A 20,793-nucleotide genomic window follows, 5' to 3' on the forward strand; every position below is an offset into this window, starting at 1 on the left:
CCAGGCAGAGGAGTACTTCCTTCAGAGATTCAGGGAATCTAGGCAGCCGCATGATAAGGGAATGTTCTGTTTTAGAACTATCTCCTTTTGGAGGTCGGTGGTGCCACACTTCTGCATATTTCCCAGGGAGAGAGAGAGAGACTGAAATGGGATTTAGCATCTGTGTTTTGGGTGCCTGCAATATCTTTGTTTACATTGAAGGTTCAGCTAAACTTAAAGGGTAATTTAGGGTTGATTTTTTTGTGATCAATTTTGTATTGGCACCATTTATATTGTTCAGACATACAAAACACATTTCACAATGTATGACCGGTAATTTCAGATGGCGCACAGAACAGAGAAACACATATTGCACAAGAACAAAAACCCTCTCCCGCACCCGGTGCTCTGCGGTCTCAAGGAAAACAAACAAACAAGCAAACAAACAAAAAAATCACACCTTGTCTAATCACTCTCCTCTATTTCTTGTGGGGCTGAGGTCATTAAGTCTGATATTTGTGCTGCTGTGCTTTCCCATAGGCAAATAGTTGATGATTTGGCTTTGTTAATCCTTGCTGTAGAGAGCTCAAGCATAACTATGTCTAGAAAATACAATAACCACTGTTTTATACAAAGCGAGTGAGGGGGAGCCAGCGTTGAGCTATCATTTTGGTAACACTTTACAATAAGGGTACATTAATTAGCATTAGTTAATGCATTAATAAGCATTAACTAACCGTTATTAAGGGTTGAATAAATTGTCTAATAAACATTTGTTAACAATGCTCATGTTAACTAAGGTATTAATTGATACATTATTTACCATTAGTTGATGCCTTAACTAACTGTTAATCACAGTTAACTAAGGTGTCTATTTTACCATTAGTTAATGCAGTAATAAGCCCTGACTAACTATTAAAAACAGTTAATTAAGGTGTCTATTATATCATTAGTTAATGCAATAATAAGCCTTGACTAACTGTTAATAACAGTTAAATAATGTGTCTATTTTACTATTAGCTAATGCAGTATCAAGCCTTGACTAACTTTTAATCACAGTTAACTAAGGTGTCTATTTTACCATTAGTCAATGCAGTAACAAGCCTTGACTAACTGTTAATAACAGTTAACTAAGGTGTATATTTTAACATTAGGTAATGTACTATGTACTAAAAAGCCTAAACTGGAAATAAAAGCTAACTAAAGTGTCTAAGTAAACCCTTAGTTGATGTTGATGAAGGTATTTCCTAATATTACTAGATGGTTGATAAAGATGTTTGATAGCATGTATGTCTTAAGGTTCACGGCCAAGCCATGTAATTATGAGAAAACTTTTTTTATTGTTTATTTACGGGTTATGGTTGTCCACATACCTTTGTCCACTATATTTGTCCATCCTCCAACATATGACTTACTTTTGGTAGAGGGTGAGATCAGGGAAAATAGTCTCCATGCAGAGGTTTGCTTCTTCCTTTGTCTTCATGTAGACATTAACTTAAAGCCCAACCTATATAAATTATTGTGCATGCTATATAAGCATTACTTAAACTTAAATGGTCACTTAATTAATGTAACAATACTGAATAAGCCTTACTAAACCATAATTAACCAGTTATTAAGGGGTGATAGAATGCAAAAAAGGATTTTACCTTGTCATAGTTGAATAACGACAGTTTGGTGGGTAAATAGGACATACATAGAAGCTCAAAATCCGATTGACACCCCTTTACTATGAAAATCTCATATTTTGAAACTGCCGCCGAAAACAGGCGAATCTCAACAAAGCTGGAAGCTAACGTAAGCATCCCAAGACCTGTACCTTTGTCACGCCCATGGGTGTATTAAGAGAACGGTCACGCACCAACATTTACATAGGCTACACAACTGACCTGAGATCAGGTAGTCTTCTGAATCTATAGTCACGCAGATCTCTGCTATTCCATTACAAAATTCACTTCTGAAACTTTTTTTATGCGATAAATCAACCATGTAAAGCTCAAATATGGGCTGTTTTACGGAAATTGATGGCCGGTTCAGTGGCCGGCGCTGTTGCCGGTGCTGCCTGGGTTGTTACATTGCCGCCCTGCCTGTCCTCCGTCATAGACCCCGGCCTGCTGTGAACTCGATTGAGCTCCGTCACGGCCGGCAGCCCGGTGCTCAATACCCGCGCAAACTCACACTTTTCTGGGTGACTGGACTACCAAACGCTGCTGCCCTGACAGAGCTCCAGGGCCTGCAGCTCGCTGTTCTCCCTCCCTTCTTCCTGCTAAATGGCCGGCTGGTGAGTGACAGAGTGCGGTCAGCGAGCTTGTTACGCCCGCAATCTCTTACCGCAGGTTCCAGTTAATCTTGTTAATGGATGTGTTGAGTTATTTAAACAAACAATCGGGGAAATAAACGCCTCTTGTCCATGAGTCTCATTGATAGAGCCCGCGGTAGCTGGAGTCCATCAATGAGAGCTAGCTAGCCTCCTTCTAACGAGACCTCTGACATTCACAAAAATGCATTCAATTGAAATCCGAAATCGGACAAGGTTTTTTGTAAGACCTTGGGGAACCTGTAATATACATGCCATCACAAAATTCAAACTGTAATTAAAGCTGCGAGCAGCGATGGAAGGGCCCTCGCGCCTTGGCGCGCGTTGGGGTTACCGGCGGACTCCGCTCCTTGCGACTGTGCATTTTCGCGGCACTCAGATGCCGCAAATCGTCAACAATGAAAAGGGAACTCCCCGCCGAGTACAACGATACCTCACACAAGACTCTATGTCATATGGTTCATTAGCTGTGAAAATGGGCGTGGCTAAAGCGTAGGGGGGCGGGTCAAACCATCACCAATGAAGAAGGAAGTCTCTGCTGCGTTCAATGATACCTCACACAAGGTTCAACATAAAATGGGTCATTAGTTATAAAAGGGGGCGTGGCTAAAGCTTAGGGGGCGGGTCAAACCATCACCAATTAAAAAGGAAGTCTCTGCTGAGTTCAATGATACCTCACATAAGACTCTACCTTAGATGGGTCAGCATGTATGAAAGGGGGCGTGGCTTGAACAAAGGGGGCGGGCCAAACCATCACCAATGAAGAAGGAAGTCTCTGCTTAGTTCAATGATACCTCCCACAAGACTCTACCTTTGATGGGTCACCAGTTATGAAAGGGGGCGTGGCTTAAGTATAAGGGGCGGGCCAAACCATCAGCAATGAATAAGGAAGTCTCTGCTGAGTTCAATGATATCTCACACAAGGGTCTACATCAAATGGGTCATTAGTTATAAAAGGGGGCGTGGCTAAAGCATAAGGGGCGGGTCAAACCATGACCAATGAATAAGGAAGTCTCTGCTGAGTTCAATGATACCTCACACAAGGGCATACCTTAAAGGGTTACAATTTTATGAAAGGGGGCAGGCCTTAAGCATAGGGGGTGGGTCAAACCATCACCAATTAAAAACGAAGTCTCTGCTGAGTTCAATGACACCTCACACAAGACTCTACCTTAAACGTTTCAAATGTTATGAAAGGGGGCGTGGCCTGAGTACGTGGGCGTGGTTAAAGTATAGGGGGCGGCTTAGTATCACATGTACACCACACATTATAAGTTTCATGTAAATCGGATGATGTTTGTCATATAAGGCGCATTTCCTGTTGCCAGTGGGGGGCGCTATGACCAAAAGTCAATTTTGGCCTGTAGGTGTCCTCAGGCCTGGACCCTTGACAATCGTGAGACATTTCGGGCAGATACGACAACGTACACTCAAGTTACAACAACTTCTTTGTTCATCGCTAAACACTCAAAATGGCCGCCACGCCCACACCGTCTGACGAAAAGTTTTTCTTTAATAACTTTTCATCGTTAAGGTGTTGGGATGGTACAGACCAAGTTTGAAGTCCATCGGATGAAATCTCTAGGAGGAGTTCGTTAAAGTATAGCACCTTGACTTTTAGGCCTACTTCCTGTGGCCACTAGGGGGCGCTATGACTTTATTTTATTTATTGATTTATTGATTTATTTGACAGGGACCATGCATATTTATGAACATAGTTGTATAAAAACACCATGTAAATATGCCAGAATTAGTTAAAATAACTACTTTCCATCTGCAGTCCCTAGGCAGGTAACATAAGACTAACAAAGACAACCAGCAGTCATACAGCGCTCATTCACTACATTACATTAAAAGGTACACATAGTAGTGACATAAACAAAACAAATAAGCAAAACAAAACAGAAATGCATGATGCACAATACATGACAAGATATTATTCTTCCACCTCTATACTGCATTCGATTTACCAGTGAAAGTATATGAATAAAGAAATGTGTGACTGTTAAAAATGTGTGCATCTCTGGTTTTCTAGAAGCCACTGTTTTAAATGAGTTTTAAAAGTGTTGAATGTAGGACACTCTCTTATTATGAGGGGCAAACTATTCCAGAGTTTACCTCCTATTATTGACAATATGTTTTGTCCAAAAGTGGTGCGTCTAAATGGTATCACACAGTCCCCTTTTACAGAGGCCCGTGTACTTCCTCCGCTTTCAAGTCTCCGAATGAAGTCACGCAGCGGAGGGGGGGGCAAGATCATATAACACTTTATATATCAAACAAGCATACCTAAAATGTTTAAAATTTTCAAAACTTAAAAATGTATGTCTCTGTAAGATATTGCAATGGTGAAACGACAATGCCTTTTTATCGAAAGTTTTTATGGCTTTCTTAAATAGAGATTCAATGCTTGTAAGAGTAGTTATACTACTTAGTGACCAGTTAGTAAAACAATACTCAATATGTGAAAGGATCATAGTATAAAGAAACAACTTGGCAGCATTGTTATCAAGAAATGGCCTAACTTGTTTAAAATTCCGCAAGTTAAATTTAACTTTATTTACCACCTTTTTCACATGACTTTTGAACGTTAGGGTGGAGTCATACATGACTCCTAGATACTTAAATTCATTAACAATATCAAGCTCCTGTCCTCTAAGGAACACATTGGAATGTAACACCTTCATGTTTTGTTTGGTAAACGCCATACAATACATTTTTTTGGTGTTTAGGTAGAGACATGACTTAGTGAGCCAGTCATCAATGTGAACCATAGCAAATGTAAGTGTGGATGATATCTCTTGATAGTTTTTAGCATGTGTAAAAATTACAGCATCATCTGCATACATCTGGACATCAACATTTTTACATGCCTCTGGTAAATCATTTATATACAACGTAAACAGGATTGGACCAAGTATGGAGCCTTGAGGGACCCCTACTGGACATTCACACAGTGGGGACTTTGAATCATTAATACGAACACATTGCATTCTGCTGGACAGATATGATTTTATCCAGTTGAGAGCTTGCTCAGAAAAATTAAAATATGTTAATTTAGATAAAAGAACTTTGTGATTAACAGTATCAAAAGCTCGCTTTAGGTCTAAGAAGACAGCACCAACATAAGAACTTTTATCCAAATATCCTTTAACCTTTTCCAAAAACAAACTATTAGCTGTTTCTGTCAAGTGATTGGCCCTGAACCCAAATTGCATTGGGTGGAGTGAATTACTGCTTTTATTGAGATGTTGAATCAGTAATTTACCCACCCATTTTTCAGCTATTTTAGAGACAACAGGCAAAATACTGATTGGCCGATAATTTGCCATATCTGATCTTTCACCTGATTTAAAAATGGGTGTGACCACGGCCAACTTCCAGGCTGATGGCACAATTGATTGTATTAAAGACTGATTAATCAAATATGTAATAGGCTGTATAAGGGTATCTCTGTGCCTTTTTAAAAAATTTGTATCAAGGCCATAGATATCCATTGCCTTAGAATTTTTTAAGCCACTGATAATATTTGTTACTTCTTTATCAGTTATTTGTTGCAGGTGAAAAATCGTCTGCAAACAATTAACTGTACAAATAGAGTAGCTAGGTGAATTTAAAAGTTGGGTTATTTCATGAACAGAGTTTAAAAAGAAGGTATTTAATTCTGTAGATATGATAGTTGAATCTGTGACTAGTTTAGTGTTAATTTTCAACTCTAGTTCTTTGTTATGATTTAGTTTTCTGCCAATCAGCTTGTTGATGGTTTGCCATATCTTCTTCCCATTTCCTCTTGCCTCTTTAATAGTATCAATGAAAAACTTGGCTTTAGCTTGTCTCAGCCTTTTTATTACTTTGTTTCTTAATGAGGTAAATTTTTGTCGGTCTGTTGTGAGACCAGATTTTAAAGATTGTTTCAGTAATTGATCTCTTTCCTTCAACAGTTTCCTACACTCTTCATTAAGCCAGGGCAATGTATCCCTGCTTTTCTTTTGGCTCCGCTTTCTGAGGTAGGGCCCCAGAGCATTCTTAATTGTTGAGGTGAATTGGTCACAGTCACTCTCCAGGTCTCCTTTAGAGAGGACCCCGTCCCACTCAATCTCTCTCAGTGCTGCGCCAAGGTTTTCCTGTTGACTAGTTGGGACCAATTCAAATTTACATATGGGTGTGCCTGAGGAAGAAAAACAATGTTTTTTTAGCTTTCTGGCACATAGAATGATATTGTGATCAGACAGCCCTGTCATTAGATTAAAGGTCTTAGTAATTCTTTCTGGTTTATTTGTGAATAATAAATCTGTTTTAGTTTCAGACCGATTAGTTATTCTTGTGGGTTGTTCAATTAGTTGTGTAAGATTAAAATAGTCTGTAATGTTTTTAAGCTTTTTCCTTCCAGCCTTATCACTCCAATTGACATTAAAGTCCCCCATCAATATGACCTCTTTATTAAAATCCAAATTATGAAGTAGATTTTTTAACTGATCATAAAAGTCTAGCTTTGCTGAGGGTTTTCGATATAGACAGATTAAAGTAAATGCCATTTCAGCTGAAAGTGAAATATTAACACTAAAACATTCAATATTAGATTCCCTATGTAATTTGTTTACATTTGATAGTACTTTTCATGTATAATAAAACTCCCCCTCCCCTCCCATGATCTCTGTCTTTCCTAAAAACATCATATCCTGGCATGACAATAAGGGCCTCTGGGGAGGAACGAGTTAACCAAGTCTCTGTCAGTCCAAGAAAATCAATATTAGAATTTACAAGCAAGTCTTCCAGTTGTTCGCGTTTGTTTGCCATGCTCCGAATATTTAGATGCCCACCAAACAACCCTTTAGCTTTGCATCGAGGGTCCCACACAATTCAAGCCTGATTCAGCGTTTGGAAAAACTTTGCGCTGCGGTGTTTTTTCATCGCGGGATTCCTAGATCTGATTGAAGGCATAGTCAGTGTTAGGCCTACATCATGACGGTCGGGTATGTTTGGGGACTCACCACTGGAGATGTTAGTATTCCGCTTTTGTGATGAGATGACCTGCTTAACACTGCCGCTGAAGTCTGTCGGGCTCGACACAGCCCTCTGCCGCAGACGCGCCGAGCCAGCGGCCAACGCCACCTCAGAAGACTCCACCACAGTCCGCAGCCCAGGGCCAATGGCCACCAACGGCGCCACCCGAGCGAACCCCGCCAAACCACCGCCAACAAAGGCACCCATCCGAGCGACCGACATCCACGGCACCACAGGGGGTGAGTGAAAATAGGCCATTGATCGAGTACTGAACGGAGGCTGCTCTGGCAGCGCCAGGGGAGTGTAAGGCAGCGGTAGTCCGGGCCCAGCATTAGCTACGAGCAAGTTGTTGAGGAGAGTTGCAAACAAGGCGTTTTGAAAGCCGCCGGGTTGTGTTTTCACTGTTGGTTGCGGTCTGGGATTGCGTTCTATATCACCAGCAAGAAGTAGTAATATGGTGAGTTGAACGAGCCCATGGCGTGGGTTAGATGTCATTTCACGCACTGCAGAAGACACCTTTGCGTATCCATTGTTGTTGAGTTTGGAATACAGCAGGTGTTGGCTGCTGCCAACACAGGTGTTTTCTTTTTTAAAGCGATGTTGCACAGACAGCAGCAACAGCGCAACAACATATAGAACTATGATCCAGTGATGTAATGAAAGTTTGGTCTTTGATGGTTTAGACAAACAGCACAAACAACACGCAGGACCTTACTTTACCTTAGCATACACCTTTACTTTAAGTAAATATCTGTCTTTATTTGTCCTCAGGGTTGGACTCTTATGAATCCTGAAAAGTTTCAAGCCAGTTGGACAACGTACACTCGAGTTACACCCACTTCCTGTTTCGGTGGCGAAACGCACAAAATGGCCGCCCGCCACGGCCACGCCCTATGACGAAAAGTTTTTCTTTTAACAACTTTTCATCTTTAACATCTTAAGATGGTACAGACCGAATTTGAAGTTGATCGGATGAAATCTCTAGGAGGAGTTCGTTAAAGTACGACATGTGGAAATGGCCAAAATCATACTAATTTCGAACTTTGAAATCAAAATGGCGGACTTCCTGTTGGGTTTAGGGTATGGCTCCAATGAAGTTTTTTGTACATCTTGACATGATACATATGTGTACTAACTTTCGTGAGTCTACGTTAAACGCACTGCAGGGGCTCAATTTTTTTAACTTTATAGGGGCCGCTAGCGAGCCATTTTTGCGCGCCTATTCTCGAAACCCTTAAAATACGTAAACTTTCACCAGACTTGATGCGACCGCCAATTTCGGTGAGTTTTTGAGTATGTTAAGCCCCTCAAAAAGGCAAATCATTTGACGGGAAAATAATTCCTTCAGTTCCAATAGGGCCTTCACCACTGTCTGTGCTCGGGCCCTAATAATTCCTTCAGTTTCAATAGGGCCTTCGCCGCTGTCGGCGCTCGGGCCCTAATAATTCCTTCAGTTTCAATAGGGCCTTCGCCGCTGTCGGCGCTCAGGCCCTAAATATATTATAGTTATGCCAGCAGCCGGCCGCGGAGCCCCGTAGTGCAGTAATCCACAAAGGGTGACTTTGCCCTGAGCTTTATGTAGTTGATTTCTCGCATATAAAAGTCTCACCGGCAATTTCCACTGGATGCGGAACGTCTCCGGAATGTCGACGGAGTCATTAGGTTTCCATTAAAGTCAGTGTGTGTATTTCCACAGACTGCGGAACGTCTGCGTCCCGACTCCCGACTGAACAGGAGGCACGAGTCACAGCCAGGTGAACAGCTGAGGGAGGGCATCGTGTAGCTTGCTAGTTTAGCTAGTAGCAACATTGATGGAGGCCTTCTCCTAAAACCGATCCCTTTTCACAAGTCGAATTACAATGCAGGTGCTCCTGCTTGTGTTAGCAAGCTGTGGATAGCCCGCTGCTACCAAAATATAGAATAGAATTCCAAGGAGGCAAAATCCTGAGTGGTTCGCTTTACCTCCCGCTAGTAGGCAGGCTAACTAGCCGTTAGCACAACAAATACCTAGACGTTAGCTAACGGAGCGGAGGAAAGTTTTGCAAACAACGGAAAAACTGCGGCCAGACAGGTCCGGTTAAAATACAGCTAAAACGGTGTAAATAGTGAGTGTATTTCGTTGTGGAGGACTTAAAATCACAAGACGTTAAGTGTTAAGCATCTGCCGTTGTCTGCAACAAGAAACAGGAAGAAACAGGAAGTCAGGCGGAAACGGAAGGGACGTTCACAATACAGCGCGCAGCTCATCTAAATATTCATGAGCAAACCATATTTGGAAGAAAAGCTCTTGTTACAAATAGGGCCAAAACACAGGGATGCATAAGGGCCAATAAAATATCAACCAGGCCATTTTCAGCCCAACAAATGTTACATACCCCATTAGGAGACCATAAGGAACAGTGTGAAATACCCTATATAATCATTCAAATACCCCTTTAACGCTCTTTGGTAGACTTATTGTAAAGTTGAGAACATATGCACCTTAACTAACACTTAATCAATGTATAACAATACTGAATGAGCCTTACTAAACCATAATTAAACAGTTATGAATGCTCTTTGATAGACTTATTGTAAAGTTAAGAACATATGCACCTTAACTTACACTTGAGAAATGCATAACAGTGCTGAATAAACATTACTAAACAATAATTCACAGTTTATTAGTACTCTTTGACTTAAACATTAACACAGCTTTTAAACATTAGTGAAACTAATTTTTGTCAATGTGAAATCAAATCTTCATGACAACCTTCTATTATGCACACATATTCAAAATGTAAACAAGGTTTTCATTTAATTCTGAGTTTGACTCAGTCAGTTCTCATCTTTTTTTTCCACTGAAGACTCAGCGCTATAACAGTTTGAGTCCTGTATGGAGATTACACTGGATATTTTCCCGCTCTTGTCATCTTCACTGTCATGTCTTCTGGATAGTTTTCCTCTCTTAAACCTAACAAACCAAGTGGGATATATCAATTTCTTTTAAATGCATACAAAAGCTACGTATGCAAGGATTGATCGTTAACTATATCACCGTCAAATCTTTACACATATTGTACACTCAAATGACAACAAAACTTGATAGGGCAAATTTGAGGGCCTTAATGGTACACACTCTACCTAGTGAGTGGTGAGCTACCTTGACGAAGATGATTATCCATTATCTAGATTGTGTCCAGAATGCATTGATGCATCTGACAGCCAGCAATCACAGCATTCACAGGTTTGTTTATATAAATCACAGTATATTATGAACCATAAATAATCATTATCATATTGTAGCCTCCCCGGCTGAAAGATGGTCTGGCTCTCTTTAACTAATGGTTCACCAAGACTTAATTTTTCCTTTGCAGTTTCAAACATGCCTTGGACACACAGCATCTAACCACTGTAAGAGCTGAGAAAACAAAGAAAACTCTTAGTTTAAATATATCCATCTTTTTTATTTTAACCCCTTTTACACATATATTATTGTAAATGACCCTTTGAGTGCTTAAATTTAGTGTTACTTCCCATTCTTATTCACTTGTTTTTCAGAAATCAACCTTAATTATAATGAAATATTCAAATAAATATAAAATGGTTCTCCTTTGAACCTTCTGTCACATCCAATATACTGTAGTAATTACATTTCTATCTCTGAAGTTACACCCTTTTATGTAAACAGGCTCATTAGCCTGGTAATATTAACTGCAGGCTAATATGTTGACATGCTAGCTTTACTTACTCATCTCCAAGTCTGTAAAACTCTTAAACAGCATATCATAAAGTGACTCAAAATACCAACAATATTAGAGGAAACAATGCCCAACCTTATCCCCTTATCAACCAGGTGCTAAACAAGTTAAACATAAAAGTTTTTGCTTGTATGAGCTGCACACTTTGCCCACTTGTGGGAACAAATGTATACTTCCGGTTTTGATCTTTTCAAAATAAAAACGCTAATGCTGGAAACTGCTATAGATTATTAAATGAGTGAAACAAATAATATGTGGATCACTTAGAACTAGCTTGGCTGTTATGTTATGTTATGTACGTGTTTTATTTTTATTTTATCACCCTGTGGCTAATGCGCTATGTACAGCACTTTGGTCAGCGCGAGATGTTTTTAAATCTGCTATAGAAATAAACTTTACTTACTTACTTACTTATGCCGTCTAAGAGTTTTACAGACTTGGAGATGAGTATGTGCAAGTAAGGCTACCATGTCAACATATTTTAGCCTGCAGTTAATTACCAGGCTAATGAGCCTGTTTAGCTACATGAAACGGTGTAACTTGAGCCAATTCCAATTCACAGTGTTGCTTTAGGGAGCAAAGAAAAGCACCCGGGCCATTTTCAGCCCAATCAATGTTACATACCCTATTAGGAGACCTTAAGGAACAGTACCCTATATAATCATTCTATCACCCCTTTAAGAATTTATGGAATAGAGTCCTCAAGATCAGAGATGTACAATAAAATATCATATGCAAATAATGATATTGAGCTGCTATTGGATTTAATCTGGACAGCACAGATTTTATTTTGCCTTATGGCTTGGGCTAACGGTTCAAGAGAGATTGCAAACAGCATGGTGGAAAGCGGGCATCTCTGTTGAGAGCCCCGCTCAATGGGAAATGGTTGAGAATAGGCCTGCACAATAAATCGTTATAAAATCGCGATTTCGATTCACCCTGTTCACGATTTAATTTTTAAATGACTTTGATTTAAAAAATAAATAAATATAAAATTAAATTAAATTTCGGCCTTTATTTTGGTAGGACATCTCTCAAGGAGTTCAGGTCTTCACCCTCAGCCAATGACAAATCGCCTTTTAGTCACGTGTTTCACTCGTCGAGCGAGCGCGGAAGTTCGGAAATAAACCAAATGGATATTGATGAAAACCCAGGTACTAGTGATGAGAATCAGCCAACCACTCAGTCTCAAACAGAACTCGTTCTGAAAAAAGGCTCACAATCGGTGGTGTGGAAGTATTTTGGATAGAAGCAAAACGACGAGGGTCAGTCCGATGTGATTTGCAAGGCATGCTTTGCCCTAGTCGCGGCACTGCAAAGTAACGCCGCAAGACTTTACCAGCACCTCAAACATCACCACAAAGTGCAATATGATGAAGCCATGCAAGGCAAGAGGTCCGAAAGACGTTTCAATTAGCCTATTTACAGCCATGTTCAGGGCCATATTCAGCGCAGTGCGTTAAACTTCTATTTTTGGTAACCTACTTGAATGGCCAGTTGAATGTTAATTCTATAAAAGGCAAGCAGTTAAAGAGTGTGCTAAGAAATCATTCTGTTTTTGATAGTGTACTTATTTGGCAATTTAAACACTCAATTTCTCTAGAAACTGAAGCTGTAGCTGCAGCATGTTGATTGACATGTTATGTATGTTAATTATGTAAAGACATGTTCAAGGAGTTCAGATAGAGCCTGTATCAGGGCCATATTTAGTTCAATATGTTAGGTCACTATTTTTGGTAGCCTACTGTACTTTAAGTGGCCAGTATTTACTTTATTTTCTTTATGCATTGAAGCCTCTATGTTTACAGGCTTGTGGTGATGCGCAATGTGCTATAGGTGCTAAAAATCAATGTTTGGTACAGCCAATTTGTTTTGTTTTGTCATGGTTCATGTTTGCAATAAACATTACACATCGTGAGAAAAAAATCGTGGCAGAGAATCTTGATATGTATTGATATTGATTGATATGTATTGCATAGTTACTCGTTACTGTTGTGAATTCCTCATGCTACGGAGACTGTGTAGGTAACAGTGTGTGTGTACTTACGACTACGTTAGTTAATTTAGTTTAGTTAATTACGTAATTTACGTAAGAAATCCCCGAGATTGCGTTGTGTTTCTTTTTATTATGGTTGCCCGTTCAGAAGTCAGAGACGATGTAAGTTTGTACTCTTTCTATTTAGCTATTGTTGTAGCAAATGAATCTATTCCTGAGTTGCTTGAATCTGCAGTGAGTACTGAATGTTAACAGTTTTACACTGTGATGTGAAGCTGCTAGTCTATCTGTGTGTGTGTGGTATGAAGTTGTTTCAGTCTGCAGTGAGTACTGAATGTTAACCGTTTGACCCTGTGATGTGAAGCTGATAGTTTACCTGTATGTTGCTAGCTTGCTAATTTTCCTGTTCATCACACGTTACTATAGTGTGTGATATGTTTTTTGGGACTTTAATTGTTACTGTGCTGGAGAGGATGTTCATTTTACTTGCAGTGTGATAATTGTACATTTTATTTCAGTATTTGTTAATATTTGTTATTTTTAATATAATATATTTCAAATTTGTTAATTCCTTTGGCTACAGCCTTAGGCTAAACATTTTAAATAATATAAAAAATATGATATTCAAACTTTTGACTGCTTATATTTAATAACTAAATAACACAATACTTGTACTTTTATTTTCAGTACTTGAGTAGTAGATTTTAAAATAAACTACTTGCAATACTTAAGTACAAAATCTTTTGAATACTTTAGTACTTCTACTTAAGTGTGGTGCTTAAAGAGCACTTCAACTTCTACTCAAGTCACTTTTGATAGAGCACTTGTACTTTTAGGCCGGTTACACGCTGGACGCGTCACGCGAGCGTGTCAGCCACGTGGCGTGTCCGTTTATATTTCGGCTCCCATGTTAACAGGTTAGAGCTTATGCACTGCCTGCGTCAGATGCGCGTCTCAGGCGCGGCTCGAGACGTGCCTGCAAAAATTGAACCAACGCCTATTTTTCACGCGAGATGCGAGCGTGTTGGAAGCGTTTCCAGGCAAAATAGAATAGGAAAATATGTTTATATGTCATTTATACACAAATCCATATTAACAAATGACATGTTGATGTTTGAAAGCCTCTGAGTTTTGATATAAATGCAGATAGGCCTATATGAATGTAATTTTTTTTTATCGATTTTCTAATATTGCACCTGTCAATACAAAACGAAATATTCTGTAGCCTATTTTGCCGTCAATAGTGCCGACGCTGTCTTTGCGATCAATCAGCAATCAAATCCGTATATATTTATGTTTAACATGGTATTTCATTTTATCAATTGGAAACATCCATGTGTCCAGACAAGTCTAGCAGCAGCAGCGCCACGTTGAGGCGGGCTTTACACAATGACGATAGCGCAGCGACAGCGAGCAGTTTTTTCTTTACATTCAACTAGTGCTGTCTGTTATTAACGGTGTTAATGCAAACCCATTTTAACAGTGTACATTTTTTTATTGCAAGATTAACGTTCTTTTTGGCCTAGCAAACTTTGTAGTTTTTTTCACATGCTGTTGCAACAACTAGTAACGTTAGAAAAACTACAACACCACACCGGATCTAGCTAGACTGGAAAAAAAACAACAGGCACGCTTCATACACTTGTTTGGGCTTGCAAGCCGGCCAAAGAGTAGTACATACCTGCAAACTAGTCACTTTTCGGCGAAAATCACCGTTTTGAATGGGAAAATGTCATCCACGTGAATCGTGTAGATCCGAAGAGTTTTTATTTGGGTGGAGGGGGGTCCGAGACCGGGTGCTAATACCGGCACCAGTGCCTTAACGACCGTTATCTACCGGACTGAATAACAACGCGGATTTCAGTTCCTTATTTAGGTGCCACTTAAATGCCTGCGCTTCTCTCTGATGCTCCGAAAACGGACGTTAGAGGGAACTGAAACATCGCCGCACGGGATGCTAGTTAACAATACACTTAGCAGCACCGTTAGCTAGCAACTGGAGTAAACACCGTTAAAATGCTGACAGCTAAACGGTGTAAAGTGTGACTGTATTTCACTGGAGAGGCTTCTAACACCAGACTGTAGCTGCTGTTTTCTGCAAAACACAGACCCAGCCTTGCCTCACCAGCCTCGTGGTGCATTCAAAGTTATTGTAAAATACCTTTTTCCCAACCAATGGTTGTTTTCGCCGTTTTATGCTCCTTTTTTTTTTTTTAGATCAACTTTTTATTGTTTTATATTTTTGAACATTTTTGAACAAGGTGCTCCTTTTATATATATATATATATATATATATATATATATATATATATATATATATATATATATATATATATATGTGTGTGGTAAAAATATAAAAAATAAAATAAATCCCCTAATCCTCTGAGACCGCAGACCCCATCCCCTATCTGTAAGATACGTGGCTACATCAAACGCAGCTCGCGTAAATTCAAGCCCACAATTGCCCATCCTGTCTAAAGTCACAGGTACGTTGAAACAAGTCTGGTGAACTTCTTATACTGAACATGAATGGTGTTACAAAAAGCCTAGGACTAGGTTTCGACCAGCTATCAAATTCTGAAATAAGCTATGTGAAAAACACACCACCCTATTTGGAACAACAAATATACTGTAGATTATAAGCTGAACAGTCAGCATTTAGCATGTTCTTGTGCACCCTCGATTTTCTTCTTCTTTTTCTCTTTTTTTACCACTGACAGGCTCAGATTTTTATTTAAAGCGTATGCCATGCGCTGCAGCGATAGTTTCGGCGTCTCCTCTATTTTTTATGCGATATGCCAGCGTATGTGTCAAGCCAGGCAGTTAATCACATACAGGAAGACAACAGTGCAGACGGATGTTTTATCAAAATAAACACATTTCAAAGTAAAACAGCCAGTTTACGGTGATTTTGGCTGTCTTGACTTCTCACAGGGGACACATGATCAGAGAGAGTGACTGACACACACACACACACACACACACATATAGGCTTCAGTTACCACAGTTTTCCCCACTTATCCTGTCTCTTTCTATCGGGGAGAGAGAGAGAGAGAGAGAGAGAGAGAGAGAGGGAGAGGGATCGCTTTGTGACCGGCACGTAGAAATACGCGTCCAGTGTGAAAGGCCAGGCGCACGATCAGACACTTATTTACGCTATGCGACACTTAATCAAATCCCTGGTGCTGTTATGTCCTAAAGAATAATAATTATTTTGTTCTAAGCATAAAAGAGAGATTGGTGTGATCCCATTGTTAAGAGTAGGTAGTAGATCCAGTGATATACCTCGGCCACAACGCTGTGTTACCACGTCAGAGGATTTCCCACATCCACCCAACAGGGCTGTGATAGAGACATGAGCAAATATGAACCATTGTTTTTATTGAAAATCTTTTAGATAACACAAAACCGTAGATGTATTATAGTTTATTGACCACACGAAACACTCAGCTGCAGCCTCTCTTTCTCTCCCCTCGTCTGCTCTTCGTCCGTACTCTGGCTCAAATGAATACGGGCGGCCATAGATGTCGAAGAGTAGTCTTAAGCAGATGTAAACACTCACACTTAAGCAAGAGAGTCCCGGTCCATCACAGGACACGACAGAAAGTCAGCCATGACGTTGTGCCATCCAGCCACATACCTCACAGCAAACCAGTATGTCTGCAAGGACCACGGCACTATACCACACGCTGTGTGATCTCCAGCATTGCCAACACCACCTTCTCCAGCGAGGGGATCAGTCGCGCTGGATTGTGACGGCAGCCATGCGCCCCGTCACAATCCAATGATAATGACCTCATCCACATTGTCGAAATCATTGATATTGAGCCATGGCACTGAAAATCAAGAACAATATTGTGGTTCCCTACAGCTTGTAATTTCTTTTCCAAATCCATAAAAATGCCTGATCATCTACATTAGGTGCACATATGTTAGCCAGAATTAGTTTTTGCCCTTGTATTTCAGCCAGAATGATTAAAAACTCTTCCAGAATTATCCATAATAATAATAATTAATTGTTTAATTAATTTAAATTGCAGGTGCTTTCTAATCAGTGTAATGACCTTTCTACTCCTGCTAGACCCCACACTATGAAACACATATCCAACCCATCCTCAACACAATTTTTTAGATTCCACGATCGACATATGCGTTTTTTGCAAAAATATCACATCATGTTCTTTTATTAAGACTGGACATAACCTTCCTTATCTCGATGATTCCCCATTCCATTAACCTTCCAGGTGGAGAAACATACAGAGCTGAAGTTAGACGACATAACTATATATTAAAATATCAAAGCCATCTTCTGAGCATATAACAAACACAAAGTGGTGATGACACAACTAAATCTCAAATAATCACAGAACAGTCCATGTGCACCTGAACCTGAACAATGCACAGTTTAACGCCCTTACAAATGTTGTCAATCCTGTCAATCAAGTGAATTCAGGAAGCTGAATTCACTTGATTGACATCTCTTGAAAATTTTATACAGTATTTGATTATTTATTTATTTATTCCTGTCCATGTTCGTTATGACAGATTTACCTGTGTACTGTAATTGGATTCTGTCATTGGTTTTGGGGGAATTAGTGTCTCCATTGATGTGTTGATGTGTGTCCTGTGTTGTGTTTACAATTTTGTTGGCATCTGGTGGTGCTTTTTCTGTGTATGTGGTTTTAGACATCGTGCTGCACACTAAATTTCCTTTTCTTTTTTTTCATGATAAATTTTTTATTTGTTTTTTTCATTTTGCAAACACTTGAACCAGAACAACCACCCTCTCCCACCCCCCACCCTCCACGGTCTTGAGGAAAAGAAAGCAAAAACAAACAAATAAACAAAAACAGAAATCACACCTTGCCTAGTCGCCCTCCTCTACTTCCTGTGATGCTGAGGTCATTAGGACTAATACCTGTGCTGCTGCACCTTCCCATAGGTCTATAGTTGATGATTTGGCTTTGTTAATCCTTGCTGTAGAGAGCTCAAGCATAATTATGTCCAGAAAATACGCCAACCACTGTTTTATACAAAGCGAGTTGAGCTATCATTTTCTTGGTTGAGCCAGCTAACCAACTTTCTTTTGTCTCCCAAGCAGATGTAATTTAGAGTTGTCATTAAGTAACAACAAAATCGGGTCAGTAGGAATTCGACATCCTATCACATCAGACATTATATATATTATATTATATATAGTACAGGCCAAAAGTTTGGACACACATCTCATTCAATGTGTTTTCTTTATTTTCATGACTATTTACATTGTAGATTCTCACTGAAGGCATCAAAACTATGAATGAACACATGGAATTATGTACTTAACTTAAAATAGTGTGACATAACTTAAAACATGTCTTATATTTTAGATTCCTCAAAGTAGTGACCCTTTGCTTTTTTGATAGCGCTGCAAACCCTTGGTGTTCTCTCAATGAGCTTCATGAGGTAGTCACCTGAAATGGTTTTGACTTCACAGGTGTTCCTTGTCAGGGTTAATTAGTGGAATTTTTTCCCTTATTAATGGGGTTGGGACCATCAGTTGTGTTGTGCAGAAGTCAGGTTAATACACAGCCGACAGCCCTATTGGACAACTGTTAGAATTCATATTATGGCAAGAACCAATCAGCTAAGTAAAGAGAAACGAGTGGCCATCATTACTTTAACAAATGAAGGTCAGTCAGTCCGGAAAATTGCGAAAACTCCCCAAGTGCAGTCGCAAAAACCATCAAGCGCTACAACGAAACTGGCTCAAATGAGGACTGCCCCAGGAAAGGAAGACCAATAGTCACCTCTGCTGCTGAGGATAAGTTCATCCAAGTCACCAGCCTCAGAAATCGCAAGTTAACAGCAGCTCAGATTAGAGACCAGATGAATGCCACACAGAGTTCTAGCAGCAGACACATCTCTAGAACAACTGTTAAGAGGAGACTGCGCGAATCAGGCCTTCATGGTCAAGTAGCTGCTATGAAACCACTGCTAGGAGAGGCAACAAGCAGAAGAGATTTGTTTGGGCCAAGAAACACAAGGAATGGACATTAGACCAGTGGAAATCTGTGCTTTGGTCTGATCTTTGGTTCCAACCGCCGTGTCTTTGTGCGACGCAGAAAAGGTGAACGGATGGATTCTACATGCCTGGTTCCCACCGTGAAGCATGGAGGAGGAGGTGTGATGGTGTGGGACCTTTGCTGGTGACACTGTTGGGGATTTATTCAAAATTGAAGGCATACTGAACCAGCATGGCTACCACAGCATCCTGCAGCGACATGCCATCCCATCCGGTTTGCGTTTAGTTGGACTATCATTTATTTTCAACAGGACAATGACCCCAAACACACCTACAGGCTGTGTAAGGGCTATTTGACCAAGAAGGAGAGTGATGGAGGGCTTCACCAGATGACCTGGCCTCTACAGTCACCGGACCTGAACCCAATCGAGATGGTTTGGGGTGAGCTGGACCGCAGAGTCAAGGCAAAAGGACCAACAAGTGCTAAGCCTCTCTGGGAACTCCTTCAAGACTGTTGGAAAACCTCTAAGTAATTAGAGCAAAGGGTGGCTACTTTGAAGAAACTAGAATATAAGAGTTTTCAGTTATTTCACATTTTATGTAAAGTACATAATTCCACGTGTTCATTCATAGTTTTGATGCCTTCAGTGAGAATCTACAATGTAAATAGTCATGAAAATAAAGGAAACGCATTGAATGAGAAGGTGTGTCCAAACTTTTGGCCTGTACTGTATAACTCATGCACCTGTTCACACTCCCAGACCATGTGCAGGAAAGTTCCAGTTTGTTCAGGTTGACAAAACGTGCAATAGGGAGTAGGAATGCCTTTAGAGACGTATCTCTTCTGAGGTGTCCAATATGTCCTATGACATATGTTGAAGTGGATCTGCTGATGATTTGGGTTCTTGGAACAGTGGGAAATGTCCCAAACTGTATCCAAATTAATTACGGTCCCCTCCGGGCTCAGCTCTCGCTCCCATTCTTTACTATTGGGAGTTCTCCTACGGATGCTTGCATCAATTTAGCATAAATCCTGGACATTAATCCTCTCACAGAAAAATCACCAAGCCATTTAATGATTGGGTGGGTCTCAAGACTGTTCCCCCATGGTACTCCATAGCATTTTAGGGCTGACCTTAAGCGAAGATAGAGGAAGAAGGATGTCCTAGGGATCTCAAAGCTAGTTCTCAGGTCCTCAAAACTCAACATACCTTCCCCATTGAATAACTGGTTAAGAGTATAAAAACCTCTGTCACTCCACTGGTTACAAACAAAAGACATTAAGTGCATGTTGTGCCAAATTGGGATGCTCAAATGCCACTTATTGGTGTAGTGTAGTTGCTCCTCCACCTGTTTAAAGTTGGCCAATGTGTTGGTGATAATAGGGCCATAGGCTAGCATACACTTTTTTGGACACACACCTGCAAAGGCGAGGTCTTGCAGTCTTAGACTTCCAGTAAGGTTTTGCTCTATTTCTCTCTATGAAACTGTAGATGAGGGGTCTATCCATACTCTGAGGGCCCGTAGCTGAAAGGCTCTATGGTACACTTTAAGGTTGGGGAGGGCCAGGCCTCCCTTGTTCATGGTACAGTACAGGCCAAAAGTTTGGACACACCTTCTAATTCAAATGCGTTTCCTTTTATTTTCATGACTATTTACATTGTAGATTCTCACTGAAGGCCTCAAAACTATGAATTAACACATATGGAATTATGTACTTAACAAAAAAGTGTGAAATAACTGAAAACATGTC

General features: G+C 40.1%; 1 protein-coding gene across 5 annotated transcripts in view; it reads left to right on the top strand.

Moving 5' to 3' along the window:
- hecw2b (HECT, C2 and WW domain containing E3 ubiquitin protein ligase 2b) overlaps window positions 1-20,793 on the top strand; it is a 152,520-nt gene that overhangs the window by 101,652 nt on the left and 30,075 nt on the right. The gene's annotated exons all lie outside the window — the stretch shown is intronic.

Source organism: Perca flavescens, chromosome 24, assembly GCF_004354835.1.
Source record: "Perca flavescens isolate YP-PL-M2 chromosome 24, PFLA_1.0, whole genome shotgun sequence".
NCBI lineage: Eukaryota > Metazoa > Chordata > Actinopteri > Perciformes > Percidae > Perca > Perca flavescens.